Here is a 15,238-nt window from a genome sequence, read left to right on the forward strand (position 1 = left end):
TGCAGGTCAAGCACCTCTCTACATACTAGGCGACATCCCGCTTCATGCAGTGCCATTAGTAATCGGGACGAAGATCTCTATACATCTTTGTCGCCCCCGGGTGGATAGAAAATCGAGACTTATGAGCCTCGTCCATCAACACCTGTCGTACTCCGCCCCCGTACGGTACCCACACTCTCCCATGAAGGGTCAACAACCCCCGACTATCATAATCAAATGAAGCTACTCGGCCCACTATCCTCTCACACTTCTACCTCTCCTCCTTGAGGCCCTCAACCTGAGCCTCCCTGATCTATTCCAACAACGGAGTAATCACTGTCATCCTCATACATAAGTCTCTGATAGGGGTTGCTATCACCTTGCGGCTTAGGGCGTCGGGCACTACGTTGGCCTGCCCTGGATGGTAAAGGATTTCACAATCATAATCCTTCAGCACGTCCAACCACCTCCTCTGTCTCATGTTTAGACTCGGCTGATCCATAAGGTACCTCAAACTCTTGTGATCCGTGTAGATGGTACAACGGACCCCATAAAAGTAATGTCTCCAAATCATGAGGGCAAACACCACCGCCCCCAGCTCTAAATCGTGGGTAGGATAGTTAGCCTCGTGAGGCTTCAACTGTCTCGAGGCGTAACCTATCGCATGCCCTCGCTGCATCAGTACTGCTCCCATACCTGTGATTGAGGCATCACAGTAGACTACAAAATCCTCTATTCCCTCTGGCAGGGTAAGGATTGGAGCCTCTCACAATCTCTGCCTGAGGGTTTCAAACGTTGCCTGCTGTTCAGGCCCCCAACGAAACACCACCGAATTCTTGGTCAGTCGGGTGAGGGGTACTGCTATCTTGGAGAAATCCTGAATGGATCTTCTGTAATACCCTGCCAAACCTAGGAAGCTCCGAATCTCGGATGGAGACTTCGGGACCTCCCACTGCATCACGGCCTCTATCTTGGCCGGATCTACCAAAATACCCTTCTGGTTGACGAGGTGACCAAGGAACTGCACCTCACGCAACCAGAACTTGCACTTGGAGAACTTTTCGAAAAGTCTCTCCCTTCTCAAAACTTCTAGCACCTCCCTCAGGTGCTCCTCATGCTGCTCCTAAGTCTTGAAATACACCAAGATATCATCTATGAATACTATCACAGACTGATCCAGCATCGGTCTGCATACGCGATTCATGAGATCCATGAACGCGGCTGGAGCATTAGTGAGCCCAAAAGGCATCACCACGAACTCGAAATGACCATAGCGGGTCCTGAAAGCAGTCTTCTGCACATCTTCGCCTCTGACCCGCATCTGGTGATATCCGTAGCGTAAATCAATCTTGGAGAACCAAGATGCCCCCTGAAGCTGATCAAACAAATCGTCTATCGTCGGGAGGGGGTAACGGTTCTTCACCTTTACCTTATTCAACTCTCGGTATCTATACAACTACAGTGCGACCCATCCTTCTTCTTCACAAACAGGATCGGAGCTCCCCAAGGTGAACTACTCAGCCGAATAAAACCCTTGTCTAGTAGCTCCTGCAGCTGCGTAGACAACTCCTGCATCTCAGGGGGAGCTAGCTGGTACGGTGCCTTAGCTATCGGAGCCGCACCAGGAATTAGGTCGATCCCAAACTCGACCTGCCTCTCAGGAGGTATTCCCGGTAAATCCTCTGGAAATACATCCGGGAAGTCTCGCACCATCGGAACATCGTCAACTATTGTCTTGCCCTTCTCCCGGGCATCCAATACATAAGCTACATAACCAGCGCAACCCTGCTGAAAATAGCGCCTCGCTCTTGCGGCTGAACAAAGAGCTGGTCCGCGCTGTGGCCTCTCGCCCTAAATCACTAACTCTCCCCCACTGGGAGTGCGAACCCTCACAAGCTGCAGCTCGCAATCAATCACCGCCCCGTTAGGACTCAACCAATCCATGCCCACCATAACCTTATTCCCTCGCAGGGGAATAGGGACCAAGTCCACCGCAAACTGCTCGTCGTACAACTGAAGAGAACATCCTCTATGCACTCTGGCGACCCTCACGGTCCTATCATCTGCTATCTCGATCTCTAGTGGACAATCCAGCTCCCCTGGAGCTCTACTAAATATCTTGCTAAGCTCTAGCGATACAAACGATCGGGTAGCCCCTAAATCAAATAATACTGTAGCAGAAATGCCGTTCACAAAAAACGAACCTATACAAAACATATAACCATAAGCAATAATCAATAATAGTATAGAGATGAAGGGAAGATACATACCCATCACCACATCAGGAGTCGCTCGTGCCTCCTCTACTGTCATCTGAAAAGCTCTACTCTTTGCCACTGGCACCTCGGCTCGGCCCTGCCGACCATCTGTAATCCTCAAAGTAGCAAGGGCAGGTGCAGCCACCTTCCCTGCTGCAACTAAACTCAGACACTGGGACTTTTTATGTCCCCTCCGATTGCACTGAAAGCATATCAGATCTGATGCTGCAATGGCGGTAGTGGGGGCCGTACAATCCCTGCTCAAATGCCCAGTCCGACCGCACTTGTAGCAGCCGGAACTCCCTGCCTTGCACACCCCATCGTGCAATCTCCCACACTTGCCACATCGACCGTGGCTCTGCTGACTCCTCGATCTGTGATCTGAAACCTTAGGCTTTTTTCCCGAAATACCTGTACCCGATACCGCCTCTGGTTTCCACTTCTTCTCCATCTCAAGGTCAATCTCCCTCTCCCGAGCCCTAGCAATCATATCATCCAGCGTTTTATAGCTGGAACGGCTCACAAACTAGAGGATATCGATCCACAACATCTCATGATAACGGGCCTTCTTCATTTCCTCATCGGCTGCATACTGAGGAACGAGAAGAGCCCTTTCCCTGAATTTGGCGGTGATCTCTGCCACGGTCTCTGTAGTCTTGGAGAGGTCCTAAAACTCTCTGTCTAACTTCTACACCTCAATAACCGGTGCAAACTCCGCCCTGAACCTGATAGAGAAACCAGCCCAGGTCATGGCATCTAGCGCTGCATCATCTCCAATGGTATGTCCAACCTCTTCCCACCAATCTCGTGCCCTGTCCTTCAGAAGACAGGACGCCAATCTAACCTTGTCCCCCTCGGGACACCTGCTCGTGCGGAAAGCGTTGGCCACATCCGCCAACCATCTAATACTCGCTATGGGGTCCCACACCCTGTGGTAATCTGGAGCTCCACATGCCCTGAGCTCCCTGAACGTAAGTGTGCGCGACCCCATCATGGCCGCCACCTCGGCACGGAAGGTGCCCAATCTCTCATCCATCAACTCTAGGATACCCTCCTTGATCGAACCGAAGATCACAGTAGTCTGCTCCAGTATGATACGAGTAATCTCTGAAGAAAGAAACTCTCTGGTCTGCTCATCCATACGCTCGTCCCCCGAGCCGGATCTTGATCCCTCCCCGACACCTCCACTGCCGGCTGCTGGCCTCGAACGCAAAACCACCATTCTGAAACACATCATAGCAACATCATAAAATTGAAATATCTCAAGGGATCATTGATACCAATACTAGCTTCCTGGTCTTGTCTCAGCCTTCCTTGATTCGAGTACAGATCCTCTGCTTTCAGTAGTACAAGCCTATACTACCTTCCACATCTATCCTTACTTTCCTCAAGAACTGCCTTGACTCCACCAAGTCACTTCTACTACTATTGATCTCTGCTACTCTCATCCTAGGCTTGCCCTAGGGAAATCTCTGACTCCACTCAAACCAGTCCTCAGCTGCTGAAGGCCTCCTTGTAATGCTAATTAGCCATCACCTGAATACCATAACATGTGATGAGGCTCAGATAATCCTTCGAGTAAAAGACTCGTCCCTACAACGGTTAGACTCAAACAAGAGCTGCGCAATAGGGCCAAATCCAACACTCTGAGATTATTCAACTCTGATCACATGTGACGTGACGTATTCACCTAACGGCTAACTCCCATCAACAAGAGTTCTACAACACACAAAGCAAGCAGCATTCGAACACAGGAAACTACTCAAGCAAATCTATTCTCATAACGAGAAACTGTACTAGCATACAATGCTAAGCTTATACTATCAGGCATAACATAAACAGGCTATCCTACTATTTTCTACTCAATACTAGCATGCAAATCTTGTAAAGCTAAAACACATATGGCAAGCACATAAGGCATCCTCCTAGATCCTTAGTCTTATTCTAGCATGCTGTTCTACTGAAACTAAAACTAACAATCATAACATAACTTGTATGGGTAATTTGGGAGTAGTTACTTGAGATCGGCTAATCGTATGCACCACACCCTTATCTCATTTAAAAATTCTTTTCTTTCTAAGTGCTTTTCAAAATCTCTTCCAAATATATATATATATATATATATATATACACACACACACACACACACACATATATATATATATATATATATATACATATATATATATATATATGTATATAAATCTTTTTATCTTTCCCTTAGTTTGAGTTCAGATACACCCGGAAGTGTATCCGAATCCCTCAAACCAAGGCTCTGATACAAACTTGTAACATCCCAAAATACAACTACTATTTTTTTTAATATAATAAAATCATATGCTGAACGTCATATCAGAAATCCATACGTCAAATATCTCAAACCATTATAAAATGTTGTGATACAACTGTATCAAATCAAACTAAGTATAAAAACAATCTCCCAGGACAAAAACTAAAGCTGTGGTGTGTACGATGCCATCATCCCGAGCTCTTCCCTTTACTTCCGGAAGTACCTGAAACCAAAACTGAATTTGTAAGAACAAAGCTTAGTGAGCTCCCCCAAATTACCACATACCATACAAACATAAAACAACTACTGGGCCTTGCCCACTGCATTGGACCGATGTCCGGAACCTGCATTAGACCGAAGTCCGAAACTAACTAGGGCCTTGCCCTCCATCGGATCGAAGCCCGGAACTACTGAGGCCTCGCCTCCTGCATCGGACCGAAATCCGGAACTAACTGCATCGAACCGAAGTCTGGAAATGACTGCATTGGACAGAACTCCGGAACTACTAAACAAAGCATAGCATAAACATAACTAACACAACAACACATACTGCATACTACTTCGGGCCATAACCCGGAACACATAACACGCAAACCTGTCTGAGCCACGAAGGCGTCAAAAATACTAACTACTGCATCAGACCGAGGTCTGGACCTACTGCTAGCTAAACGGACCAGCATTGTGGCCTTAGACCCGTTCCTACTGGAAGGAAACTCACCTCGTGAACTGGCTGCTGAGTGTATGGCTCTGGAAGCTATCTGCTGCTGCTCCGGTATCTCCCCGGCTACAATTCCACGAACACACTCAATCAAATACTGATAACTGCATTGGGGTAAAATGACTCTTTTACCCTGGCTAAAGTCAACTCTCCCGGTCAAAGTCAACTTACAGTTGACCTGACTCGCCGAGTTAGGCCGCCAACTCGCCGAGTCCCTACTCTCACTTCTCAACCCTGTTCACTGCTACTCGTCGAGTGTGGCATCAACTCGACGAGTTCCCTTTTGATTCTAGAACTCAGGCTATCTGCATCCGACTCGCCGAGTTGTATGAACGACTCGACGAGTTGTTCTTGAATCTATGAAGATTGCCTTAGACTCGCCGAATTCTATGAACAACTCGTCGAGTCGCTCCATTGCTGAGTCTGACCTCCGGCTCACTGAGTCCATTCTACTACTCACTGGTCCCCACTCGGAATCCCTCAAAAGGGAAAAAAAATCGGGGACTCGCGGCTCGACTCGCCGAGTCTGAAGAACGACTCACCGAGTCGCATGCATGCAGTTACTAGAAACTCGATTCTGCTTGAATCCAGCGCATATAAGTTGTAGATCTGGGCTTCTTATGCTCGATTAACATGTAAAGATTCTATCTTTACGTGCCCATAAGCATCCATGAAGATTAAAAGGCTCAAAAGGCATAATAAAGGTTAGATCTAGGGGTCTCATGCAAAGCGACTTCGAAAAAGGAAATAGATCAGGGTTCTAAAACTCCTAAATGAACAGATCTAGGGATATCTCGACCCAACAAGGCATCCATACAACTATAAAGCTTGGAAAATACATTAAACTAGCCTTAGAGGTGTTCTTATGGAGGTTTTAAGCACAAAACAGAATAATTCCGAGACACGCCTAAATTAACTCTGACTTTAGCCTTGGATCTTTGCTCTACACTTCCTCTTTTTGGTCCTTTCTTCTTCTTCTTCTTCTTCTTCTTCTTCTTCAATCTTTCAAGAATCCACACAAAACACTTTAATCATACAAGGAATGGTTTAGGGTTTCTCACAAGCTCTCCGAGGGTGAAGGAGACGAGTTGGAGCACATAACATTGCTTAAATAGTGAGCATACCCGGCGATTTAGGGTTTCTTCCTGGCAGGCGGACTCGCCGAGTCCCGAATATGAACTCGTCGAGTCGCCGACTTACACGTGCTCGAAATCCCGTCTCTACTCGACGAGTCGGGCTATAGACTTGTCGAGTCCCTCTTGAAAACTTCTAAATAAATAACATGGAAACAACATACCAGAGACGGGTCATTCCTGGCGGAAGTACCTGAAACCAAAACTGAAACTGTAAGCACGAAGCTTAGTGAGCTCCCCCAAATTACGACATACCATACAAACATAAAACAACTACTGGGCCTTGCCCACTGCATCAGACCAAAGTCCGGAAACTGCATCGGACCGCAGTCCGGAACTAACCAGGGCCTTGCCCTCTGCATCGGACCGAAGTCCGGAACTACTGAGGCCTCGCCTCTTGCATCGGACCAAAATCCGGAACTAACTGCATTGGACCGATGTCTGGAACTGACTGCATTGGATAGAAGTCTGGAACTAGTAAACATAGCATAGCATAAACATAACTAACACAACAACACATACTGCATACTACTTCGGGCCATAACCCGGAACAAATAACACACAAACCTATCTGAGCCACGAAGGCGTCAAACATACTAACTACTACATCGGACCGAGGTCTGGAACTACTGTTAGCTAAACGGACCGGCATTGTGGCCTTAGACCCGTTCCTACTGCAAGGGAACTCACCTCGTGAACTGGCTGCTGAGTGTATGGCTCTGGAAACTATCTGCTGCTGCTCCGGTATCTCCCCGGCTACAATTCCACAAACACACTCAATCAAATACTAATAACTGCATTGGGGTGAAATGACTCTTTTACCCCTGGCTAAAGTCAACTCTCTCGGTCAAAGTCAACTTACAGTTGACCTGACTCATCGAGTTAGGCCGCCAACTCGCCGAGTCCCTACTCTCACTTCTCAACCCTGTTCGCTGCTACTCGTCGAGTATGGCATCAACTCGACGAGTTCCCTTTCGATTCTAGAACTCAGGCTATCTACATTCAACTCGCCGAGTTGTATGAACAACTCGATGAGTTGTTCTTGAATCTATGAAGATTGCCTTAGACTCGCCGAGTTCTATGAACAACTCGTCGTGTCCCTCTATTACTGAGTCTGACCTCCGGCTCACTTAGTCCATTCTACTACTCACTGGTCCCCACTCGGAATCACTCAAAAGGGGAAAAAATCAGGGACTCGCGCCTCGACTCGCCGAGTCCGAAGAACGACTTGCCGAGTCGCAGGCATGTAGTTACTAGAAACTCGATTCTGCTTGAATCCAACGCATATAACTTGTAGTTCTGGGCTTCTTATGCTCGATTAACATGTAAAGATTCTATCTCATGCAAAGTAACTTCGAAAAAGGAAATAGATCAGGGATCTAAAACTCCTAAATGAAAAGATGTAGGGATATCTCGACCCAACAAGGCATCCATACAACTATAAAGCTTGGAAAATACATTAAACTAGCCTTAGAGGTGTTCTAATGGAGGTTTTAAGCATAAAACAGAATAATTCCGAGGCACACCTGAATGAACTCTGACTTTAGCCTTGGATCTTTGCTCTACACTTCCTCTTTTTGGTCCTTTCTTCTTCTTCTTATTCTTCTTCTTCTTCTTCTTCTTCTTCAATCCTTCAAGAATCCACACAAAACACTTTAATCATACAAGGAATGGTGTAGGGTTTCTCACAAGCTGTCTGAGGGTGAAGGAGACGAGTTGGGGCACATAACATTGCTTATAGTGAGCAAACCCGGGGATTTAGGGTTTTTTCCTGGCAGGCGGACTTGCCGAGTCCCGAATATGAATTCGTCGAGTCGCCGACTTACACGTGCTCGAAATCCCGTCTCTACTCGACGAGTCAGGCTATAGACTCGCCGAGTCCCTCTTGAAAACTTCTAAATAAATAACATGGAAACAACATACTAGAGAAAGGTCGTTACATGGAGACCATTTGCTCAAAAACTCTCCACCTTGGGGACTAAAACCCTAGAAAATGGTACTTAAGGAATATTACAAGAACTATATGTCAAGATCCGAACTTTTTACCTTATCATGAAGCTTCAACCTTTGCAAAGCTCAGATCCACACTTGAACACCACTTCTAGCCTTCCTAAAGAGCTCTTCTCCTCCTTTGCTACCTTGAAATGGCACCACCAAGCTTAGAATACTCACAAATGGCCTAAGAATGAATGCACACTCTCTTTAGGGTTTCTTTCTGAGGGATGGTGGCTAAGGAGTCGAGCCACACATCCCTTTTATAGTCATCCGAAATAATTAGGGTTTTTAGGTCTGGACCAGTTACGCCCAGCGTACCCGAGGGTGAACGCATCCAAATAAAGTGTGCGAGTACGCGCAGCGTACTCGCCTAACATGCAAACCCTAAATGGAAACAAATCAAAGATGAAGGGCTAAATAGAAGGGTACCTGGATTTCGGGCTGTTACACTACGCTTTCACATGGCTCACCTGATGATAGTGACAAAAAATCAAGGCGCTCAGTACAAGGGCCTGCTGACAACAATCCATGGCATAATGCCCATCCTTGCAATATTTGTTGTATCCAAATGAAAATTAGAAAGAACCCTCATAAACCTTACTACACCTCCCACAAGTGCGGACCCTCTATACCCCAGATCGTAAATCATTGGGATTGAACTGCTTCACTGTAGGTTGTGATTGAACATGAGCCTTCCTCATCTCCCTCGTCTAAATCTCCATCACAATCTCCAGCCTCCTCGTGACATCCTGAAGTTCTGTGAGGGTATCGTAATGATGGGTGGACACAAACTGTTGGATATCCGTCTTGAGCATGCTTAAGTACCAAGTCATCTGAGCATGATCTGAAGTAGAAACCTCAGCGGAGAAAAGGGCCATCTTAGTAATCATCCTGGTGATCTCCATCGCCGTCTCGGTCGCTTGCCTCATATCCAAGTACTCCTAAGCCAACCTCTCCCTCTCCACCCATGTAATGTATCTTGCATGGAATATCTCTTAGAACTACTCCCAAGAAACAACAACTCTTTTCTTAGGAGTTTAGGAACTAGTCAACAATCTCCACCAATCCTTCATCCGTAATTATAACATCCCAAAAATAAGACCCAAAAATTTCATTTTTAAATTAGAAAAACCAGTATTTTGAAAACATCATCATTTTCAAAACTCATTTTGTCACACAACAATCACATAAACTAGTCAAAACATGTCATAGAAAAATATTATTAAAGAACAAGTCCCCAAAATATCTACTACGGAAAATCATAGTATGATGCGATACGATCATGTCGGCCCCTTTCCCTTCGAGATGGAAGTACCTGAAACATAAATTGAAACTGTAATCACAAACTTAGATAGTTCCCCCATCATACCACATATAAAGCAACATACTACCACACGTATTTGGGTGCGCATTCTACCCCTTCAGTCTATTTGGGTGCGCATTCTACCCCTTCAATCTATTTCAACTGGCGACTCTGAGCGGTCAACAATCTCTGCCTGACCTGCTGTATCTGCTCGGTCGTCTGAAGCACAATCTCCGTACTACCCATTACCCACTGCCCCACCTCTCCCCAGCAGATGGGGGTTCGACACCTCCTCCCATACAACATCTCCAAGGGTGGCATACCAATGCTCGAATGATGGTTGTTGTTGTACAAAAACTCTGCTAAGGGTAAATAGGTGTCCCAACTCCATCCAAAATCCAAAACACACGCTTGGAGCATATCCTCAAGCGTCTGAATCGTCCGCTCGCTCTGTCCGTCCGTCTGCGGGTGGTATGCGGTACTGAAATACAGCCTCGTACCCAACTCCTTGTGAAACTTCTTCCAAAACGTGGAAGTAAATCGTACGTCCCGATCTGAAACAATCGACATCAGAACCCCGTGCTGCGATACCACCTCCATCACATATAACTCTACCAATCTCTCTGCAGAAGAGCTCTGACTGATAGCAAGAAAATGAGCGCTCTTCATCAATCTATCCACAATCACCCAAATTGCATCGACCCCTCTTGTAGTCCTTGGCAATTTGGTGATAAAATCCATGGTAATTTGTTCCCACTTCCACTCAGGAATCTCCAGCGGCTGCAACTTACCATGTAGACGCTGGTGCTCGGTGTTAACTTGACGACAAGTCAGGCACCTCTCGAAGAACCATGCAACATCCCTCTTCATACATGGCCACCAATACTCCTTCTTTATATCCAAATACATCTTAGTAACCCCGAGATGGATCGAGAATTTCGATCGATGCAATTCTTCCATCAAAATAGTACGCGTCCCACCCACAAATGGTACCCAAATCTGACCCTGAATTGTCATAAGTCCCCAACCATCAGTAACGAATTCCGATAACTGCCCGACAACCCTTTACCTCTTTCGGTTTTCTGGTCTCGCAGCCTCAGCCTGGGCCCCTCGGATGGTGTCCAAAATCGAAGTCATCACCGTCAACCTCATACAAACGTCTCGGATCGGGGCGCTCTCCGCCCTACGGCTCAACGTATCGGCTACGACATTAGCCTTGGCCGGGTGGTAGAGGATCTCACAATCATAATCCTTCACCACATCTAACCATCTCCTCTGGCGCATATTCAGATTTTGCTGATCCATCAAGTACTTCAGACTCTTGTGGTCCGTGTATATGGTACACCGAACCCCATAAAGATAGTGCCGCCAGATCTTGAGGGCAAACACCACAGCCCCCAATTCCAGGTCGTGGGTGGGATATCTCGACCATGAGGCTTCAGCTGCCTCGAAGCATACGCTATAATGTATCCCCTCTGCATGAGCACCGCCCCTAATCCAGATATAGATGCATCACAGTATACCACAAAATCCTCCATCCCTTCTGGGAGTGCAAGCACCGGGGCGTCGCACAATTTCTGATGAAGGGTCTCGAATGAGGACTGCTGCTCCGGTCCCCATGAAAATGCAACACCCTTCCGGGTCATCTTAGTAAGCAGCACGACGATCTTGGAGAAATCCTTGATAAACCATCGATAATAGCTAGCCAATCCCAGAAAGCTCCTGATCTCAGTGGGCGATCTCGGCACTTCCCATCTCATCACCGCCTCGATCTTGGCCGGATCGACCAATATCCCTTTCTGGTTAACAAGGTGCCCTAGGAACTGGACCTCTCGTAACCAGAAATCACACTTGGAGAATTTGGCATATAGCCTCTCCGATCTCAATACTCCAAGAATTTCCCGTAAATGCTCCTCATGCTGCTCCCTAGACCTCGAATATACCAAAATATCATTAATGAATACGATCACCGACCGATCCAGCATCGGCCTACACACCCTGTTCATAAGATCCATGAACGCAGCCGGGGCATTGGTGAGCCCAAAAGGCATCACCACAAACTCGTAATGTCCATAACGAGTTCTGAATGCAGTCTTCTGAATATCTTCATCCCGAACCCTCATATGATGATAACCCGACCTCAAGTCTATCTTAGAGAACCAAGATGCCCCCCCTGCAATTGATCGAACAGATCATCGATCCTAGGTAACGGATACTGGTTTTTAACCGTCAACTTGTTCAACTCCTGGTAATCGATACACATCCGGTGTGAACCATCTTTTTTCTTGACAAATAGAATCGGCGCTCCCCAAGGTGAGCTACTTGGTCGAATAAACCCCTTTCCCAACAGCTCCTAAAGCTGCGAGGATAATTCCTGCATTTCTGGTGGAGCGAGGCGATAAGACGCCTTGGCAATGGGCACCGCTCCCGGAACCAGATCGATACGGAACTGCACTTGCCTTTCCGGAGGCACACCTGGTAATTCTTCGAGGAACATATCTGAAAACTCGCATACTACTGGAACCTCGTCAACCAAAATTGGCCTCCCTGCGGCCACTCGAGTGTCCATCACATAGACTATGAATCCTCTGCAGCCCTGCTGCAAACTATTTCTCACCCTGGTAGCCGAAAAAAACGCTAACCCACACCGGGTCCCCTCGCCATACACAATAAGGACTCCTCCATTAGGGTCACCTATAGTCACCAGCTGTCTCTCGCAGTCAATGACTGCCCCAAACTTACTCAACCAGTCCATGCCCACGATGACGCAGACATCCCCCATCGTTATAGGAATCAAGTCTATAGTGAACTTGACACCAAAAATCTCGAGCACAGATCCTCGAATCACGTCAGTGGTGTATATCGCTTTCTCATCCGCTATAGAAACCCGCAGGGGTTGACTCATCACCTCCCGATCAATACTGATGTGTTGGCTAAAAGCCAGATATACAGAAGACCGACTCGCACCCGAGTCAAATAATACCAAGGTAGGTACAGAATTCACAAGAAAAGTACCTATGCATATCATAATATAAGCATAATGTCTCAGCATAAAAGTAAATACACGAAAGAATACATACCAACTACGACATCGGACGCCGCGCGGACCTCCTCCGCAGTCAACTGAAAAGCTCTCCCACGAGCCTTCGGAGCCTCGGCTTTCACCGACCGAGTCTCGGTAACCCTAGCAGTTGGCGCAGATCCCTGGTGAAGTTGAGGGCACTCGGCCTTCCGATGGCCGGTCTAGTTGCAATGAAAGCAAACCATAAATCCCTTGGGGAAATCCCTAGCAATGTGCCCCTCCTTTCCACACTTGTAGGAAGCACCTGGTCGACATGCCCCTTCATGATCCTTGCCGCACTTTCCGCAAGTGCGGCCCTTCTGACCTCCTGTCCTTGAATCGGCGGACTTGGTCCGCTTGGCTGCCAGCTGGGACTGAGCTGGCAGCCAATCTACCTGCTGAGACTCGGACTCCTCCCTGGCCTAAGTCTCCAACTCGATCTCTCTCTTCCTCGCATTTTCCTGGAGCTCAGTAAAGGTTTGGTATGACGAGTTCGATACGAACTCCCGAATATCCCTCCTCAGCACACCCAAATATCGGCTTATCCGAGCCTACTCAGTGGACACTTGCTCATGGCAAAACATCGCCCTCTCATGAAACTTCCAAGTGATCACAGTAACCAAATCATTACCCTGCTTGAGGGTCGAGAACTCCTGAACCAACCATTCCCTCTCCACCAGGGGAACATACTCATCTCTGAACATAGAAGCAAATCTCCCCCAAGTCACGGCTGAAATCTCCGCAAGAGTGAAGTTCGCCGTCATGAACTTCCACCAATCCTTTGCTCCCAGGCGGAGCTAGTTCAAAGAGAACCGTACCCTTAGATGCTCCGGACATGAACAAGTGTAGAAGCATCCCTCAAAATCAACAATCCATCTCATCGCAGCGATCAGATGCTGCGTCCCATCAAACTCGGGTGGCTTCGTGTTGCTGAACTCCCGGAATAGCAACGAGTCACCTCCCTGTGTTCTGGCAGCGTCCAAAGTTGCGGTAGCTGCAGAGGCTGCGGCCTCAGTCACCGCGGCGTACCGCTCATCAAAAGTCTCCATCAGTGTTATCTTGATAGACCCAAACATCTCCGAAATCTAGGCCCGAATCGCCGCAGCCACCTCCTCGTGGATCATCTGAAGAAGCTCCTCGTCACTCACACCGCTCGTACCAGGTCTGTGGCATGGTCCAACCATAATGCCGCTGAAATACAACATAAAAATATCAGAGACTCCATCGAGCATAATCGCACTCGATAACGCAACCCTACTCGGTCTCCGATACCCTAGGATTCTTACTTAGGTTCCCCACCGACCCGGTCTCTTCAGTAGTACGGGCCCAATACTACTGACTACACCGCATCAGCATTCACCCCAAGTCCTCCTCCCCGAACCCCAGATCATGAGTACTCTATTCTTGCTATGCACTGGCTACCCACTCGTTCTCAAAGTATCTCATAGCAGCAGGTTCCCCTAGACTAAGGCATCACAAATCAAGCCACTCTAGTCCTAATATGAATACCTAGTCTACTAGCATGCATATCATATCATAACATATCTCATAACACATATTGTAAGGGTATTTTGGGGATTTTACCGTTTGGGCGCTGGTTGACCGTACACACTGCTTCTCCTTTGGTTGTTACAAAATCTCTTATCAAATTTTTATTGCTTTTATTAATTAAACATTTTCCTCAAATCCCCGGTTTGAGTTCAGTTACGCCTGAAGGTGTATCCGAATCCCTCAAACCAAGGCTCTGATACCAACTTGTAACAACATAAATTTTAAAACAAAATTTTCATTTTTGCAAACGTCAAAAACCATCGTTTAATATTCCAAATTCAAACGTGAACAATGTTACGATAACAAAATACATCGCATGATCATAAAAAAAAAACAGTTCCCTCGTCAGTGTGTACAATCACGCCGGCGCCTTCAACCTGCATCAACCTTACAGTCCACATCACAACGCCTTCCGACCCATAACATATACGCCTTCCGGCTCATAACTTAATGCCTTCCGGCCCGTATCAAGCATATCATACATAGCACATAGAACGATTAACTTAACATACACAATGCATATAACTAATAACATATTCGACCTTCTGGTCACACAATAAAAACCCTTCCGGGTACAGTATAGTGAGAAAACTCACCTCGTGGAAAGTCTAGAATCTCGTATACTTGCTATCTCCAAATCCCAACGACGACTCTACCTCGCCTAAACATAAGAAATATCATTTTCATCATTAAAGACTTCCACAACTAGAATTTACCCATTATCATCTTTCCCCCGAGGATAAAAGGCCATTTTACCCTTCCTTGACTCAAAGTCTCCATGTTGACCAAAATCCTAAAAGTCAACAAAAGTCAACCTTTTGAGTACGCGGGGCGTACTGCTTGCTGTACGCGGGGTGTACATCGCCAACCCATGGATTGAGGTTTCCACCCAGTATGCTGCACGTACTAGGAGTTATGCCCATCGTAACCATCAGACTTTAGCATACATC

The sequence above is a fragment of the Lactuca saligna genome, chromosome 5, assembly GCF_052625555.1.
Source record: "Lactuca saligna cultivar CGN05327 chromosome 5, ASM5262555v1, whole genome shotgun sequence".
NCBI lineage: Eukaryota > Viridiplantae > Streptophyta > Magnoliopsida > Asterales > Asteraceae > Lactuca > Lactuca saligna.